Source organism: Gopherus evgoodei, chromosome 4 (assembly GCF_007399415.2).
Source record: "Gopherus evgoodei ecotype Sinaloan lineage chromosome 4, rGopEvg1_v1.p, whole genome shotgun sequence".
Lineage (NCBI taxonomy): Eukaryota > Metazoa > Chordata > Testudines > Testudinidae > Gopherus > Gopherus evgoodei.
The window spans coordinates 96,560,254-96,578,904 of record NC_044325.1 but is presented as its reverse complement, the minus strand read 5'-3'; positions in this window follow the sequence as shown (position 1 = coordinate 96,578,904).

Below are 18,651 nucleotides of genomic sequence, written 5' to 3'. Positions count from 1 at the left end.
AAACTGCTTGTCCTCTTTCCTTTCTAAAATGTCCTATGTTCATACACTTAAGACTCTAAATATCAGTACAGCTTCATTTAACATTGTATACAGCTTCTACATCAGATTGTAACTACTGTAAAGTTTTACATGCTATAATAACAGAAGGAAAGAAGTTAAGAAGTATAGGCAGAGGAAGAAAGTTATTAATGAGATTTAAAATGAGATGGAGCCTCAATGAAGCAGATAGATACAAAAAAGCTATTCCAGATGGTAATAGTTACAGAAAATATTGTTCTTTAAGTAGTGTCCCAGCAGGTGCTCCACTTCAGGTGCTCACCTGCCTTTTGAGTCCTTGATCAGAGATTTTCCATTAGCAGTATTCATTCTGCCCACACATGCACTCTATACAATTTCATGCTGTTCTTTGAGAATATGTAGGGCTGTGTGGGTGAACCGTCTTCAATTCCTTCTCTATCACCTCAGCCTGGGACAGAGCTCTAACATGTCCACCTCATGGGTGCCTCAGCATGTTTTATAGTTACTGTTTAATTAGTTCAGTGTTAGTTGTTACAGAATTAGTTGGATGTAAGAAGTTTGTTTTTCCTCTCTCTCTTTTTTCTTTCCCATTTTTTTCTGGGGAGCTTATTTGGCCTGTCTGGTCATGCCTTGCTCTCTTGTTGGGAGGCTATTCCAATCACTGATGGCCACTCTAACTGTGTCTGTTGCTTGGGAGAGTCACATATCTCCCCAAAGTGTAACTTTTTCCTGACTCTAAAATCTAGAACTCAGAAGAATTGGAAGATCAAACTGAAACTTCTGCTGATAGAGCACATCCTTTGCCCAGCTTCTGAGTCAGGTCAAGAAATTACCTCCTATACATCTGTAATTAGACAGATCCAGTACTACTTTGGCTAAGGTCTCACTTAAGAAGGGGAAGATCTTGGATGACCCAGTGAAGGCTCAGAAGAAAAGGAGCTCAATCTCCCAAGAAGCTCTGATCTCCTGCTCGGTCTGTTGTGTCGAAGGGCTTGACCTCTCCACTCAGTACCATGGTGATGAAAAACTCTTCCTTCAGTACTAGCAGAACAGGAAGACCCTGAAGCATTTCAGAGAGATCTGCACCAGTAAGGCCCCATTACCATCTGCCTCCAGATCAGCACCATCTATTTCAGACTTACCAATAGTGCCTTCCCACTCAGCTCAGTCGGTACTGACAAAATCAAATTCGCGTCTTTGACCCTGGCACCTACACTCTTCAAACCAATGCTACTGCCCAAATCAACTGATGTGTTGTTATCGACCCACTCAGTACCGCAGAATTCCATGACTCCACGAACTTATCAGTGTTAGCTGAGCCAGGGACCCCATAGGTGTAGTTTGACTTCTATATTTGGGGGTTGACTCCAGTTAGGCCAATGGAGGATGGGGGGGATGATGACAAATTCTGTGCCTGCCCAGTGGGATGCTATTTCAGATTGGGGGAGGGACTTCAACTGTGATTCAAGAGGCTACGTAGACAACTGAAAACTCTAGTGTTTTTGTAGATAACTTAGAAATATCTGACAGGAGCATCATATCTAATTCCTATATCGAGAAAGAAAATTAAATCAGTATTAGACCCACTCAGCTCTAATACTAACAAGTTCTGACATCTTGTGGCAAGTCACTTATGGGACACTGGTTAGGTTTAAGATCATAATGTGTATTCTTACTCAGATACTTTTAATAAAGTCAGAAGGGACCATCGTGATCATTTAGTCTGACCTCCTGTACATTGCAGGCCACAGACCCTCACCCACTCACTCCTGTAACAGACCCCTAATCTCTGGCTGAGTTATCAAACTCCTCAAATCATGGTGTAAAGACTTCAAGTTACAGAGAATTCACCATTTACACTAGTTTAAACCTGTGAGTGATCCCATGCCCTATGTTGCAGAAGGTGAAAAACCCCCATGATCTCTGCCAATCTGATCTGGGGGGAAATTCTTTCCTGACCCCAAATATGATGATCAGTTAGACTCTGAGCATGTAGGCAAGACCCACCAGGCAGATACCTAGGAAAGAATTCTCTGTAGTAACTTAGCCCTGGTCTATACTTCGAGTTAAGGTTGAATTTAGCAGCGTTAGATCGATTTAACCCTGCAGCCGTCCACACGACGAAGCCATTTTTGTCAACTTAAAGGGCTCTTAAAATCGATTTCTGTTATCCTCCCCAACGAGGGGATTAGCGCTGAAATTGACCCTGCTGGGTCAAATTTGGGGTAGTGTGGAAGGAATTCGACGGTATTGGCCTCCGGGAGCTATCTCAGAGTGCTCCATTGTGACCGCTCTGGACAGCACTCTCAACTCAGATGCACTGGCCAGCTAGACAGGAAAAGCCCTGCTAACTTTTGAATTTAATTTCCTGTTTGGCCAGTGTGGCGAGCTCATCAGCACAGGTGACCATGCAGAGCTCATCAGCACAGGTGACCATGGAGTCCCAGAATCGCAAAAGAGCTCCAGCATGGACCGAACGGAAGGTACTGGATCTGATCGCTGTATGGTGAGATAGATCTGTGCTATCAGAACTCTGTTCTAAAAGGCAAAATGCCAAAACATTTGAAAAAATCTCCAAGCGCGTGAAGAATAGAGGCTATAACAGGGACCCACAACAGTGCCATGTGAAACTTAAGGAACTGAGGCAAGAGTACCAAAGAACCAGAGAGGCAAATGGCCGCTCCGAGTCAGAACTCCAGACATGCCGCTTCTATGATGAACTGCATGCCATTCTAGGGGATGCCCCTACAACTACCCCATCCCTGTGCATGGACTCCATCAATGGATTCTCATGCAACAGGGATGCGGATTTTGGGGATGAGGAAGATGATGAGGAGGAGGAGGTTGAAGATGGCACACAGCAAGCAAGCGGAAAAACCGTTTTCCCCGGCAGCCAGGAACCGTTTTTCACCCTGGATCTAGTACCCTACCAACCCACCGAAGGCAGTTTCCCAGACCTAGAAGGCGGAGACGGGACCTCTGGTGAGTGTACCTTTGTAAATATTGTACATGGTTTAAAAGCAAAAGTGTTTAATTATTAATTTTCCCTGAAGACTTGAGATGCACTTGCGGCCAGTACAGCTACTGGAAAAGTCTGTTAACATGTATGGGGATGGAGTGTAAATCCTCCAGGGATATCTCAGTGAAGCTCTCCTGGATGTACTCCCAAAGCCTTTGCAAAAGGTTTCTGGGGAGGGCAGCCTTATTCTGTCCTCCATTACCATACCAGGACAGTAGCACATAGTCTGGAAGGATTGCATAACAAAGCATGGCAGCGTATGGTCCCGGTGTTTGCTGGCATTCAAGCAACATTTGTTCTTTATCTCTCTGTGTTATCCTCAAAAGAGTGATATCATTCATGGTCACCTGGTTGAAATAGGGGAAGGGGACATTCAGAGGTGGCCGTTCTTGCTGGGCTGTTTGCCTGTGGCTGAACAGAAATCATCCCCGCTGTGTGCCATGCGGTGGGGGGAGGGGTGAAGCAATCATCCCAGAGAATAGGGTGGGTGGAGGGGTTTAGTTCGGTTTGTGCTGCACGTTAATCTGAAAACCGCAGCCCCTCCTTTTAAATGGCCAACCCAACGGGTGTTTGGTATGGGACATGAGGGCGTTGCTGTTTGAAACCATTCCCACATATTATGAAGATTAAAGAAGCCAAAAGACTGTGGCTTACCATGTCTGCCTGCAAGCCGAATTCTGTTGCCCACCGGCCCTGTGTGTGTGTGATCTCTCACACCAAACCGGCAGACCCTCAATATAAGAGGCAAAATGCGAACTTGTAAAGAAAGCACATGTGCTATGTAATGTTAACAGCTTGGTTCACAGAGAAAGAGTCTATCAATTGTCCTCTAAAATGTGTCTTTTTAAATACCTCTCTCCCTTTTTTTTCCTCCCTCAGCTGCAAATGTTTCAACGCTCCCTGTATCATCTCCATCCCAGAGACTAGTGAAGATTAGAAAGCAAAAAAAAACGCCCCTGTGATGAAATGTTCTCTGAGCTCATGCAGTCCTCCCACACTGAAAGAGCCTAGCAGAGTGTGTGGAGGCAGACAAAGTCAGAGTGCAGGAAAGCACAAAATGAACGCGAGGACAAGTGGTGGGAGCAAGAGGAAAGGTGGTGGGATCAAGATGATAGGTGGCGTCAGCGTGATGAAAGGAGGCAAGAAGCAATCCTCAGGCTACTGGAGGATCAAACTGATGTTCTCTGGCATATTGCTGAGGTGCAGGACGGGCAGCGTGAGCACAGACTTCCGCTGCAGCCCCTGTGTAATCAACCACCCTCCTCCGCAAGTTCCATAGCCTCCTCACCCAGATGTTCAAGAAGGCAGTGGGGGGGCCTTCAGGCACCCAACCACTCCACCCCAGAGGACTGCCCAAGCAACAGAAAGCTGACATTCAATAAATAAGTTTTGAAGTGCAGTGTGGCCTTGTCCTTCCCTCCTCCCCTCCTCTACCACCCCACCTGGTGATTCCCTCCTCCCCCATCTGTCCTGGGCTACCTTGACAGTTATCCCCCCATTTGTGTGACAAATTAATAAAGAATACATGAATTTGAAATAGCAATGACTTTATTGCCTCTGCAAGCGGTGATCAAAGAGGGGAGGGGAGGGCGTTTGGCTTACAGGGAAGTAAAGAGAACCAACGGGGTGGGTTTTCATCAAGGAGAAATGAACAGAACTTTCATACATAGCCTGGCCAGTCATGAAACTGGTTTTCAAAACTTTTGTGGTGCGCAGCGTGCCCTGCTGTGCTCTTCTAACCGCCTTAGTGTCTGGCTGCGTGTAATCAGTGGCAGGCAATTTGCCTCAACCTCCCACCCTGCCATAAATGTCTCTCCCTTACTTTCACAGATATTATGGAGCACACAGCAAGCAGTAATAACGATGGGTATATTGGTTTCGCTGAAGTTGTCTTCTGTGGGCCACCTCTTCTTCTTGTTGTTTCCTTCTGTGGGCCACCTCTTCTTCTTGTTGTTTTCTTTTGTGGGCTGCCTCTTCCTTGGCTAGTACTGCATTAATTAGTTCCATCTGTCTCCTATGTTCATTTTCTTTGTCCATGGCTTGTTGCCGTGCTCGCTCCTGTCTCAGGCTTTCCTTGGAACTCATGGTTCCTGCTTTCTTGTGCTGAGGCACCCTCTGGTGTTTACTGCCTGAAATGCAGGTTCTCTGTTGCCTCCTGGGGTCTGCCTAGCAACAGTGCCCTTTTTTTTTCTCTAGCTAATCTTTTAAATGTAAAGTAAACCAGAAAAACCACTTTATTTGCATGTGTATTGTGCTGGGTACTTGACTCTCAATCGGAGTGCTATTGTCTAACAAAAGACCCTTTGTCAATCCTTAATGGTTCCTTGCTTAATATGCAAGCCAAAAACTGCAAGAGAGAGCAGAAAAAAAATTTCTCTCTGGCTCTGTTTAAAACCACCCTTTCTCTCTGTATAAAAGCCCTAGCAGAGAAAAAGAAAATAATATTCCTACTGGCTTCTGGATTCTTGTCTATCCACACCACTGCCACTCATGTCATAACATTTCTTCCCAGATCTGGACCTTAGCATCCAAAATATGGGTGTTAGCATGGAAACCTCCAAGCTTAATTACCAGCTTAGATCTGATATCACTGCCACCAGCCAGGAATTATACAGTGCCTAGCTCACTGTGGTCTCCCCAAAACCTTCCCTGGGGGACCCCCAGACTCAGATGCCTTGAGTCTTACAACAAAGGGAAATAACCCCCTCCCCTTGTTTCCTTGTTACTTCCTCCCAGGCTCCCCTCCCTGGATGACCCTAGGAGATTCCCTGCTTCAAATCCTTGAAACACAAATACCGAGAGATCAAATTTCCCTCTCCCCTCACCCACAGGGTATGCAAAGTCAGGCTTAGTAAATCTAACACAAAGAGAGTTTCCCCCTGACTTCTTCCTCCCACCAATTCCCTGATGAGCTGCAGACTCAATTCCCTGGAGTCCCCACTAAAGAAAAAATCTCCAACAGGTCTTAAAAAGAAAGCTGTATATAAAAAGAAAGAAAAAGGACATAACATGGTCTCTGTATTAAGGTGACAATATACAGGGTCAATTGCTTAAAAGAAAAATGAATAAACAGCCTTATCCAAAAAAAATACACTCCAGCAACTACACACATGTAAATACAAAAAAACCAATATAAACCTATTGTCTTACTATCCTTGTACTTACAACTTGGAAACAGAAGATTAGAAAGCCTGGAGATTCCTGTGGTCACTCTCAGAGCCGAGAAAAGAACAGACCAAAAACAAAGGACTCACACCCAAAACTTCCCTCCACCCAGATCTGAAAAATTCTTGTTTCCTGATTGGTTCTCTGGTCAGGTGTTTCAGGTTACTGTTTGTTAACCCTTTTTTAGGTGAAAGAGACATTAACCCTTAGCTATCTGTTTATGACAGAAGTCTATCTGAGTCAGTAAACTGCGCCAGCCCATTCTGCACTTGCTCAGCCTATAGTTGAACAGCTCCTGACTACTGTCCAGGCTGCCTGTGTACCCCTTGGTTAAGTCTATTGTAGAGATGAATTGAGCATGTCCCAACTTGTCCAATAGCTCATCGGTGCGTGGCATTGGATAGTTGTCCGGACGAGTTACTGCATTTAGCTTACGGTAGTACACGCAAAAGCGTATTTCCCCATCTGGTTTGGGTACCAGAACCACTGGAGATACCCATGCACTGGTAGATGAGCGGATTATACCCATCTGTAGCATGTTCTGGATCTCCTGTTCTATAGCAGCTTGGGCATGAGGAGACACCCGGTAGGGTGGGGTTCTAATGGGGTGAGCATTACCTGTGTCAATGGAGTGGTATGCCCGTTCAGTCCGTCCTGGGGAGGCTGAGAACAATGGGGCGAAGCTAGTGCACAGCTCCTTGATTTGTCGCCGCTGCAGACGTTCCAGGGTGGTTGAGAAGTTCACCTCTTCCACGCCACCGTCTTTTTTCCCGTCGTAGTAGACACCATCAGGTCACTCAGCATCATCTCCCTGGACTGTAAACTGACAAACCTGTAAGTCTCTGGAATAGAAAGGCTTGAGAGAATTAACATGGTACACTCTGGGATTTAGTGAGGAATTGGGAAATGCTATGAGGTAGTTCACAGTTCCCAGGCGCTCTTGGACCGTGAATGGCCCTTCCCATGATGCTTCCATCTTATGGGCCTGTTGCGCCTTCAAGACCATAACCTGGTCTCTGACCTTGAAGGAACATTCTCTGGCATGTCTGTCATACCAGGCCTTTTGCTCTTCCTGAGCATCCTTTAGGTTCTCTTTAGCAAGGGCTAAAGAGTGTTGGAGGGTGCTTTGTAGGTTGCTTACAAAGTCCAGAATGTTAGTTCCTGGAGAAGGCGTAAACCCCTCCCATTGCTGCTTCACCAACTGTAATGGCCCCTTAACCTCGTGACCATACACAAGTTCAAACGGTGAAAACCCTAAATTGGGATGTGGTACAGCCCTGTAGGCAAACAGCAACTGCTGCAACACTAGGTCCCAATTATTGGAGTGTTCGTTGACAAATTTACGTATCATGGCGCCCAAAGTTCCATTAAACCTTTCCATCAGGCCATTGGTTTGATGGTGATACGGGGTAGCAACCAAGTGGTTCACCCCATGACTTTCCCACAGTTTTTGCATGGTCCCTGCCAGGAAATTAGATCCTGAATCAGTAAGGATGTCGGAGGGCCAACCTACCTTGGCAAAAATGTCTGTTAGGGCCAGGCACACAGTGTTAGCCCTGGTGTTACCTAGAGCTACAGCTTCCGGTCATCGGGTAGCAAAGTCCACGAAAGTCAGTACGTACTGCTTTCCTCTGGGCGTCTTTTTTGGGAAAGGACCCAGAATATCCACAGCTACTCGCTGAAATGGGACCTCAATTATGGGGAGTGGCTGGAGAGGGGCCTTGACCTGGTCTTGGGGTTTTCCCACTCTTTGGCATACCTCACAAGACCGGACATACTTGGCAACGTCCTTGCCCATCCCCTCCCAGTGGAAGGACTTCCCCAACCGGTCCTTGGTTCTGTTCACCCCAGCATGGCCACTGGGATGATCATGGGCTAAGCTTAAGAGCTTCCCCCGGTACTTAGTTGGAACCACCAACTGTTTTTGCGGCTGCCATTCTTCCCAGTGTCCACCAGAAAGAATCTCCTTGTATAAAAGTCCTTGGTCTATAACAAACCGGGATCGATTAGAAGAGCTGAGAGGCGGTGGAGTGCTCCGTGCCGCCGCCCAAGCTTCCTGAAGGCTGTCAACTGCTTCCTGTTCAGTCTGGAACTGTTCCCTTGAGGCTAGGGTCACCAGTTCTTCCTCAGACTGTGGACTTGGGCTTGGTCCCTCTGGAAGCGATGTAGGTGATGGGGTTGTTTCCGTTGCTGGTGAACCGCTCTCCGCTAGTGCACCTGAGGGTATTTCAGGCTCTGGCTGAGCCTTTTGGGTATGGCTGTCTGTTGCTTCTGCCAGTTCTGGCTCGCTGGTGCCCACTGGCGTTGAGTTTGAAGATGTGGTTGCAATTGCTGGTGCTGGTTGCTGTTCCAGTTCCGGGCCTGGGACTGGAGATGCTGCGGCTGTTTCAGTGGTTGGCATGGAATCCGGGTCCACTACCTCTGTCTGGGTCTCTGGTAACACAGACGGGGCACCTGTGGACGGCTCAGGAACAGGAATGGGTTCGGAAGCTTGTCTGGTTTGGCTGCGTGTAACCATTCCCACTGTCTTGGCCCGCTTCACCTGGTTGGCCAAGTCTTCCCCCAGTAGCATGGGGATAGGATAATTGTCATAGACTGCAAAAGTCCACATTCCTGACCAGCCTTTGTACTGGACAGGCAGTTGAGCTGTAGGCAAGTCTACAGCTTGTGACATGAAGAGGTAAATTGTCACTTGGGCCTTTGGGTTGATGAATTTGGGGTCTAAGAAGGATTGGTGGATATCTGACACTTGTGCCCTCGTGTCTCTCCACGCAGTAACCTTCTTTCCGGCCACTCTCAAATTTTCCCTTCGCTCCAAGGGTATTTGAGAGGCATCTGGGCCTGGGGATCTTTTGGGTGATGGTGGTGTAATGAACTGCACTCGGATGGTGTTCTTTGGACAGTTGGCCTTGATATGTCCCAGTTCATTACACTTAAAGCATCTTCCATCTGATGGGTTACTGGGTCGAGGTGAGTTACTGGAGACTGGTGAGGTGGAAGAATAGTGTGTCTGTGGCTTTACTTGGGTTGTAGGTGGGGTTTTTGGCTGCCCTCGGTTGTAGGGTTTATGGTCGGTGTGCCCTCTGGGTTATTCGTTCCCCTTGACAGTAGCTTTCTTGCTTTCTGCCACTTCTATCCATCTGGCTCCAATCTCCCCCGCCTCGGTGAGATTTTTGGGTTTTCCATCTTGTATGTACCGTGTTATGTCCTCAGGAACACCATCCAAGAACTGCTCCATTTGTATGAGGAGGTGCAGCTCTTCCAAGGATTTAACATTGTGTCTTGATATCCAGGCCTCATAATTTTTCCCAACGTAGTAGGCGTGTTTGGGAAATGACACCTCTGGTTTCCACTTTTGGGTTCTGAAACGCCGACGGGCATGATCCGGGGTTATCCCCATTCTGTATCTGGCCTTGGTTTGAAAAAGTTTATAGTCGTTCATGTTCTCCTTAGGCATTTCAGCTGCCACCTCTGCTAAAGGTCCACTGAGCTGTGGCCTCAATTCTACCATGTACTGGTTTTCAGGGATGCTGTACCCAAGACAGGCTCTTTCAAAATTTTCCAAGAAGGCCTTGGTGTCATCCCCTGCCTTGTAGGTGGGAAATTTCCTGTGATGTGGAACCATAATTGGCGAAGGGTTGTTAGGATTGGCTGGTGCATGCTGCCCAGCCTGCGCTAAGTCCAGTTCATGTTTTCTCTGTTTTTCCTTCTCTTCGCTTTCTTTTTGTTGTTTTTCCATGTCTCGGCGGTGGGCCACCTCTTCTTCTTCTAGTTTTCTGTGGTGGGCTGCATTTTTGGCTTCTTGTTCTCTTTTATGGGCTGCCTGTTTGATCTGTTCTTCCCTTTCTTTCAGCTCCACCTCTTTTTCTCTTTTTTCCAGTTGTCGGCTGTGTTCTGCTTCTTTGCTTTGTTCTTCAGCCTCCATTTTTGCCTTAGAAGTCATGGTTCCTGTTTTCTTGTGTTGGGGTGCCCTCTGGTGTTTATTGTCTGAACTGCAGGCTCTGTTGTCTCCTGGGGTCTGCCTAGCAACAGTGCCTTTTTCCCTTTCTTCCTCTAGCTAATCTTTTAAATGTAAAGTAAACCAGAAAAACCACTTTATTTGCATGTGTATTGCTGGATACTTGTCTCACAGTGGGAGTGCTATTGTGTGACAAAAGACCCGTAATAGTCCCTTAATGGTTCCTTGCTTAATATGCAAGCCAAAAACTGCAAGAGAGAGCAGAGAAAAAAAATTCTCTCTGGTTCCTTTTGAAACCAAACTGTTTCTCTCTGCTTAAAAGCCCCTACCAGAGAAAAGAAAAATATAATATTCCTACTGGCTTCTGGATTCTATCTATCCCACCTCTGCCACCATGTCATAACCTAGTCCCAGATTTGGACCTTAGCGTCCAAAATATGGGGGTTAGCATGAAAACCTTCAAGCTTAGTTACCAGCTTGGACCTGGTAAAGCTGCCACCACCCAAAAAATTAGAATGTTTTGGGGCACTCTGGTCCCCCCAAACCTTCCCTGGGGACCCCAAGACCCAAATCCCTTGAGTCTCACAACAAAGGTAAATAAACCTTTTCCCTTCCCCCCTCCAGGTGTTCCTGGAGAGACACACAGAAGCAAGCTCCGTGAATCTAAACAGAGGGATTCCACCCTCCCCGTTTCCAGCCTTGGAAAACAGAAGTACCGAGCGCTAATCTCTCTTCCCCCCTCACCCAGAGGGAATGCAAAGTCAGGCTAATAAATCTAACACACACAGATTTCCCCCTGATTTCTTCCTCCCACCAATTCCCTGGTGAGCACAGACTCAATTCCCTGGAGTTCCCCACTAAAGAAAAACTCCAACAGGTCTTAAAAAGAAAGCTTTATGTAAAAAGAAAGAAAAATACATAAAAAATGTATTAAGGTGACAAATACAGGGTCAATTGCTTAAAAGAAATATGAATAAACAGCCTTATTCAAAAAGAATACAGTTTAAAGCACTCCAGAAACTACACACATGTAACTACAAAAAAACAAACCTATCTTTTTGTACTTACAACTGGGAAACAGAAGATTAGAAAACAGGAAATAGAGAAATCCTTCCCATAGCTGAGAGGGGCAAATACAAGACCAGAACAAAGGACTCACACACAAACTTCCCTCCACCCAGATTTGAAAAAGTCTTGTTTCCTGATTGGTCCTCTGGTCAGGTGTTTCAGGTTACTTCTTTCCAGGTGTAAGAGACATTAACCCTTAGCTATCTGTTTATGACAATAGCTTCATGAGCCATGGCATTAAGTGGTAGACCGGGACCCCAAGGATAACTATAGGCATTTCAACATCCCCAATGGTTATTTTCTGGTCTGGAACGTAAGTCCCTTTCTCCAACTGTTCAAACAGACCAGAGTTCCTGAAGATGCAAGCGTCATGTCCCTTTCCTGGCCATCCCACGCTGATGTTGGTTAAACGTCCCTTGTGATCCACCAGTGCTTGCAGCACCATTGAAAAGTACCCCTTTCGGTTTATGTACTGGCTGCCTTGGTGGTCCAGTCCCAAGATAGGGATATACATTCTGTCTATCGCCCCACCACAGTTAGGGAATCCCATTGCAGCAGTCATCCACTATGACCTGAACATTTCCCAGAGTCACTACCCTTTATAGCAGCAGCTCAGTGATCACATTGGCTACTTGGATCACAGCAGCCCCCACAGCAGATTTGCCCACTCCGAATTGATTCTCGACTGACTGGTAGCTGTCTTGCGTTGCAAGCTTCCAGAGGGCTATCGCCACTCGCTTGTGAACTGTGAGGGCTGCTCTCATCTTGGTATTCTTGCGCTTCAGGGCAGGGGAAAGCAAGTCACAAAGTTCCATGAAAGTGCCCTTATGCATGTGAAAGTTTTGCAGCCACTGGGAATCATCCCAGACCTGCAACACTATGCTGTCCCACCAGTCTGTGCTTGTTTCCCAGGCCCAGAATCGGCGTTCCATGGCATGAGTCTGCCCCATTGCCACCAGGATGGCCAAATTGCCAGGGCCCGTGCTTTGAAAGAAGTCTGAGTCCATGTCCTCATCACTCTCGTCACCACGCTGCTGTCGCCTCCTTATCTGCTTTTGCAGGTTCTGGTGCTGCATGCACTGCAGAATAATGCGCATGGTGTTTACAGTGCTCATAACTGCCGCAGCAATCAGAGCGGACTCCATGCTTGCCGTGGTATGGTGTCTGCGTGGAAAAAAGGTGCGAAACAATTCTCAGCCATTGCTCTCACTGAGGGAGGGGTGACTGGCAACATCTCCTACAGGGTTGGCTTACTGTACTGTTTCCACAGTCTCTGCCGCCCATTAGAATTCTGTGTTGTGCTCCCAGTGCCTGATGGGCCAAAAACATTGTCGTGGGTGGTTCTGGGTACATGTTGTCAGCCCCCCCCAGGTGAAAGCAATGGCAAAAAATTGTTTCTCACCTTTTTTCCTGGGTTACCCATGCAGATGACATATCATGGCAAGCATGGAGCCCACTCAGCTCACTGTCACTCTATGTCTCCTATGTGCTGCTGGCAGACGTGGTACTGCAGTGCTACACAGCAGCATCCCCTTGCCTTGCCCTGCGGATGGCAGATTGTACAATATGACTGCTATCTGTCATCATCGTCCCGTGGGTGCTCCTGGCTGACCTCGGTGAGGTCAGTGATATTCCAGGCAGGACTGAATCTCCATTAGACAAAACTTAAAGAAGGGAATGACCTGGAGCTACTCCCATTTATGACCAGGTGCTCCCAACCGACTTCACTGAGGCCGGCCAGGAGCCCCATGTCTGCCCAGGAGCCACCGACCAACCTCACCGAGGCCAGCCAACAGCGGACGGTACAATACGGCTGCTAACCATCTTTGCTAATTTGCAAAGGCAAGGAGCTGCTGCAGTGTAGCGCTGCAGTACCGCGTCTGCCAGCAGCACTCAGGAGACGTATGGTAACAGTGAGCTGAGCAGGCTCCATGCTTACCATGGTATATTGTCTGCACGGGTAACCCAGGAAAAATGTGAGAAACAATATTTTGCCGTTGCTTTCACAGGAGGGGTTGGGGAGCTGACGACGTACCCAGAACCACCTGCGACAATGTTTTTGCCCCATCAGGCATTGGAAGGTCAACCCGGAATTCCAATGGGTGGCAGAGACTGCGGGAATTGTGGGATAGCTACCACAGTGCAATGCTCCGAAAATCAACACTAGCCTCGGTACTGTGGACGCATTCCGACGACTTAATGGTCTTAATAATTTTAAGTGGGGACACACAAAATGACTGTATCAAATCGATTTCTAAAAAATTGACATATTAAATCGACCTAATTTTTTAGTATAGACATACACTTAGAGCCCTCCCTATCTAGTGTCTCGTCTTCAGCTGTTGGGGAGTTTTCCTACAGGCAGTTGCCGATGGGCTACACACCATTGTAAGCATTCCTGTCATGCCATCTCCTCCATAACCTTATCAAGCTCAGTCTTGAAGCCAGTTAGGTTTTTTGCCCCCACTGCTCCCTTTGGGAGGCTTCTCCAGAACTTCACTCCTCTAATGGTTAGAAACCTTTGCCTAATTTCAAGCCTAAACTTACTGATGGCCACTTCATATCCATTTGTTCTGGGGTCCACATTGATGCTCAACATAAATAACTCCTCTCCCTCCCTGGTTTTTATCCCTCTGATGTATTTATACAGAATAATCCTATTTCCCCTCAGCCTTCTATTGGTTAGACTGAATAATACAAGCTCTTTGAGTTTTTTCTCTTAAGGTAGGTTTTCCATTCCTCAGATCATCCTAGTAGCCTTTCTCTGCACCTGTTGCAGTTTGAATTCATCATTCTTAAACATGGAAGACCAAAACTGCACATACTACTCCAGATGAGGTCTCTCCAGTGCCTTGTATAATGGTACTAAACACTTCTCTGTCTCTATTGTGAGGATACTGCCTGGGAGTCACCTAAAGTGGAGCAGCCATAGGGACACTACTGAAAGAAGAGGAAAAGGTTACTTACCTTGTCTGGTTACTGTGTGTCCCTATGGGTGCTCCACTGCCTGTCCTCCTTCCCCTCTTGCATTGGACTGTTCTTGTTAAATGTTCGGCTAGAAAAGGAGCTGAGGGTGGAGCCTGTGCAGCCCTATATACCCTTCAAGCATGGTGCAAAGTCCTACATAGCACATGTGCAGGCTAAATGGACTCAAACAGAAAATCGCTGATCAAGGGCTGTATGCGCACCTGAAGTGGTGCACCCATAGATACAAACATATTGAAGTGTAATCTTTTTTCTGTATCATACTAGTGAGATTGGTGGGAAGAACAGAGAAAAGGCCAATACTAGATGAATGGAGAGACTGAATGAGGGAGACAAGATCTGTGAGACTGGCTGGCACAAGTCCTTGGAATGATTTTAAAATTAGATAAGGTTTTAAAACAAGACCAGTTTTGAATTAGATTCTGAAATGATTTTGGAGACAGTGACATTACTGGAGAATTAAGGTGATCTATTACTTTGTAATATGAGAGTGTCACATATCTCTTATCCTGTGGAGATATAGATGGTGCCTCACATTGCTCACCTGCCTGTGTCTCAGTTTTCCTCTCAGCTGATGCAGTAGTTTAATTTAGGCTCCTGGATAAATTAGGAAATGCTATTCCTTTCAAAGTAAATAAAAGTCAAATGAAAACGTCCAAACAAGCCCTTCAGTCAGCTATTCTTTGTTCTAACTTAGCCAAAGCCCTGCTTTAAGAGTCTGAGCAATCTTGCTTTCTTCTTGATGCAGGTAAGTGAAAAGGAATTTCCAGCCACCCCTTTTGGAAACCTTGCTATTGGCTCCGAGACAGGAAACTAGCATTCAGTAATTGCTCCAAGCTGTTGTGCTCTCATTCCCCTCATCCTCTTTCATCACCCTGCTAGTCCCACTAAGCCTCCTCACTTACTTAAAACCTGCTTTGCTGGGCTTACTGAGCTGTATCTGCAGTTGTCTCAAACTTCCATCTCTCTGCCCTTTCTCATTCTCCTTCACTCATTAGAGACACCCAAAGTCTTCATGGGCCCTGTTGCATACCTGGCCTTTTCTCAGATTCTCTCAGATAAAACAATGTTTTGCTACCTCCCTAATAGCTTCTTCATTCATTCTTTTTTATTTCCCAGAATGTATTGCTGTCCAGACTGCAATTCTCAGGGTCCTCCTCCTTATAACTACACTTTCCAGGATTCCTTTATTCTGTTTCCAGTGGTGTCCCTATGGGTGTTCTGTTTCAGGTGTGCAAGTGCCCTAGGCTACCTTTGATCTGAGATTTTCAGTAGGAATGCCCATTTGGAACCACGCATGCACTGTTTACCACCTTGTGCCCAGTACTGAGGATATATAGGGCTGCATGGGCAAATTGCCCTCAGTTTCCTGTGACAGTACATCTAGCATGCCCACTTCAACTTTGATAAGTTTAACGAAAACTCAAGGCTATTATAGTTAGTTTAGCTTACCTGATTTGAGTTTATTTTATATTTTGGGGCATTTTGTTGCTCTTCTTTGGACTTTCTCCAATTTGTCCACATCTTTCCTGAAATATGGTGCCCAGAACTGGACACAATACTCCAGTTGAGGCCTAATCAGCATAGAGTAGAGTGGAAGAATTACTTCTCATGTTTTGGTTACAACACGCCTGCTAATAAAAAGTGAACATCATTCTGGGATGTTTGTAACGGTGTTACATTGTTGACTCATATTTAGCTTGTGGTCCACTATGACCCCCAGATCCCTTTCAGATACCTTTACTGAGAAAGAAACTTCAAGAGAAAGACAATCTCATGCCCTTTCCCACTGAGATGAGCAACACTCATGCCTACTTCTCTACCTTATAGTCCTCCTCAATTGCCATATTGGGACCCATAGCAGCCTACTGTCAACAGTTTTCAAGAGCTCCTAGCTACTCTCCTGGGGATCATTGCAAAAAGCACTATCCTGACCCATCTCTCCCTCCTCAACAGCCTCAACTTCATCAGGAGTCTTTTGAAGATCAAGAGGCTAGGGTGGATAAGGAGGTGACACCAAAAACAAACATCTCCTCATCTTCTCCAGATAAGGCTGTGATGTCTCCTCCACCTTCCTGTGCTGATGATTTTAAACAGTTTCAAGACCTGATGAAATGGATTGCTGACTTACTACAGATCCCATTGGAGGAGGTCCAAGTTCATTCTTCCTTCTCTGCTGTTCTTAATTACCTGGTGGTTTTAAAGAAGTCAAGTCATTCTGTGAATTCCATCAGAGTTCATCTGGCAGCTATTTCATTCCCCTGTGCAAGGATAGTCATCCCACAACTGAAAGATTTATCAAGGGGTTGGATAACCTTTTTCTGCAGAAAAAGAGAACCTACTTTTGTATGGGAAGTGAACTTGCTCTTTAATGGTCTTATGAAACCTCCTTTTGAGCCATTAGCTTAAGTGTTCTCTGATGTATTGATCTATGAAAACAGCATGTTTAGGCTATCACCTCTGCCTGTAGGATTGGGGAACTAGGTGCTTTAAATGACTGATCCTCCCTTTAAGATAAGACATTGTTATGCCTATATCCCAAGTTCATATCTAAAATATCCAGGGCATTAGCTTTCTATTTAGACAGAACTAAACCAATCAGAAAGTTTTCCAGACTATTTATTTCAGTTGCAGACAGAGCCAAAAGATCTTCAGTTTCTATCCAAAGACTTGAAAGTGAGTTTCCAGTTGTATTCTTGTTTGTTACCAGACTGCTAATATTCAGCCCCCTTCAAGGATAGGAGCCCATTCAACAAGATCACAAGCTGCTTCCATGACACTATTAACAAATGTTCCCATTACTGAAATTTGAAAAGCAGCAACGTGGGCATCGATTAACATTTTTTCCAAACAGTACACTCTGATACATGCTTCTAGATCAGATGATGCTGTTGGCATGGCAGTTCTTCATTGTTTGGCATGGCAGCCCTTCATTGTTGGATCCAGTTCCGAAGCCCCCTCTTCTTTCAGAGGATACTGCTTGGAAATCACCTGAAGTGGAGCACTCATAGGGACCCTACTTGAAGGAGAGGTTATTCACCATGTTCGGTAATTGGAATTCCTCAAGTTTTGTGTCCTCATGGGTGCTACACTACCTGCCCTCCTTCCCCTCTGCTTCAGAGTTTCCTTCAAGAGACTTTGCAGTAGAGAAGGAACTCCTGGTAGTTCACCCATACAGCCCAATATATCCTCAATTCGAGGCATGAGGAGTTGTAGGGTGCATGTGTGGGTTGAACGGGCATGTTACTGAAAATCTTTGATCAAAGGTGTATGGAGTGCATACACACCTGAAATGGAGCACTGACGGGCCCACATCTCAAAGAACTTCAGTTACTGCAGATGATGAATAACCTCTTTTTTTGGGACTGAACTGGTTGGTTCTCTCAAAAGGAGAACCACTACATATTTTGCTACCTCACTAATAGTTTCTTCACTGACAGTCAAGGATCTTTTTTATTTCAAAGCCCCCATTCTCAGAAAGTATTTCTGCCCAGACTACAGTTCCTATGGTCCTTTTGGAAACTACATTTCCTAGGATTCCTTGGTTCTGGGCTGAACTTGATAAAGGCTGTGCCTGGTTTTTAGCCTCTCTTAAAAGAACAGCACACATTATTTCAGTGAAAATATGAGTAGAAGTATTCTGAACATAGTGTAGTCTAGAGAGTTAAGACTTGGGGAGGTTCTAAAGCTTCAACAATGAAGGTGGGAGGAAAATAAAGCATGGATGTGGATTTCAGCAGAGGTAGAGAAGATGCAGAGATATAATTGGGCAATATTGTGACAATAGGTTATAGGTAGATATGCACACATATGGAGATTCGGGGTGGGGGGGGGGGAATATATTCTGGGCCACAAATTTACCCTGTTGAGAGACAGACAGGGAGAACTGAAATGAATTATTAACAATGTTGAAATATCTGTATAGATGACTGTTATCTTAAAAGTGGTGGTTATAGTTAAAGACAGGACTAAAATTGTAGGAAAAAGTAGTGGTCCAAGGAATGAACCTTTTTGGACTCTGTACAGGAGGGTCTTGATGCAGAAAAAGAGCCGTCCTCTGACATGTGGAACAGTTAGATTGTTGAGAGCAGAATCTTTGCAGGTTTCTCTGGTTTCCTGCTGCTAAGCTATGTAGGTAATCTAGGAGGAAGAAATAGTCCACAGTGGCCAATTCTGTGACCAGTGATGTCAAACCACATGACAGAGAAGGTGTAATCATAAGTAAAAACAAGGAGGTTGTTGACCACAAGGAGAAGAGCGGTATTTATGCTACATCCAGAGTAAAACACATATTAAGGTCATGGGTATTATGTGAGATGGAACTGGAAAATGAGAAGCCTATATTTCCAAGAACTTTGAGAAAGGCAAAGTTAAAGAATGAGAAATATTAGTGAGAGAGTCAAGGATTTTTTAAGAAAGTGTAGTGAGGCAGATTTTG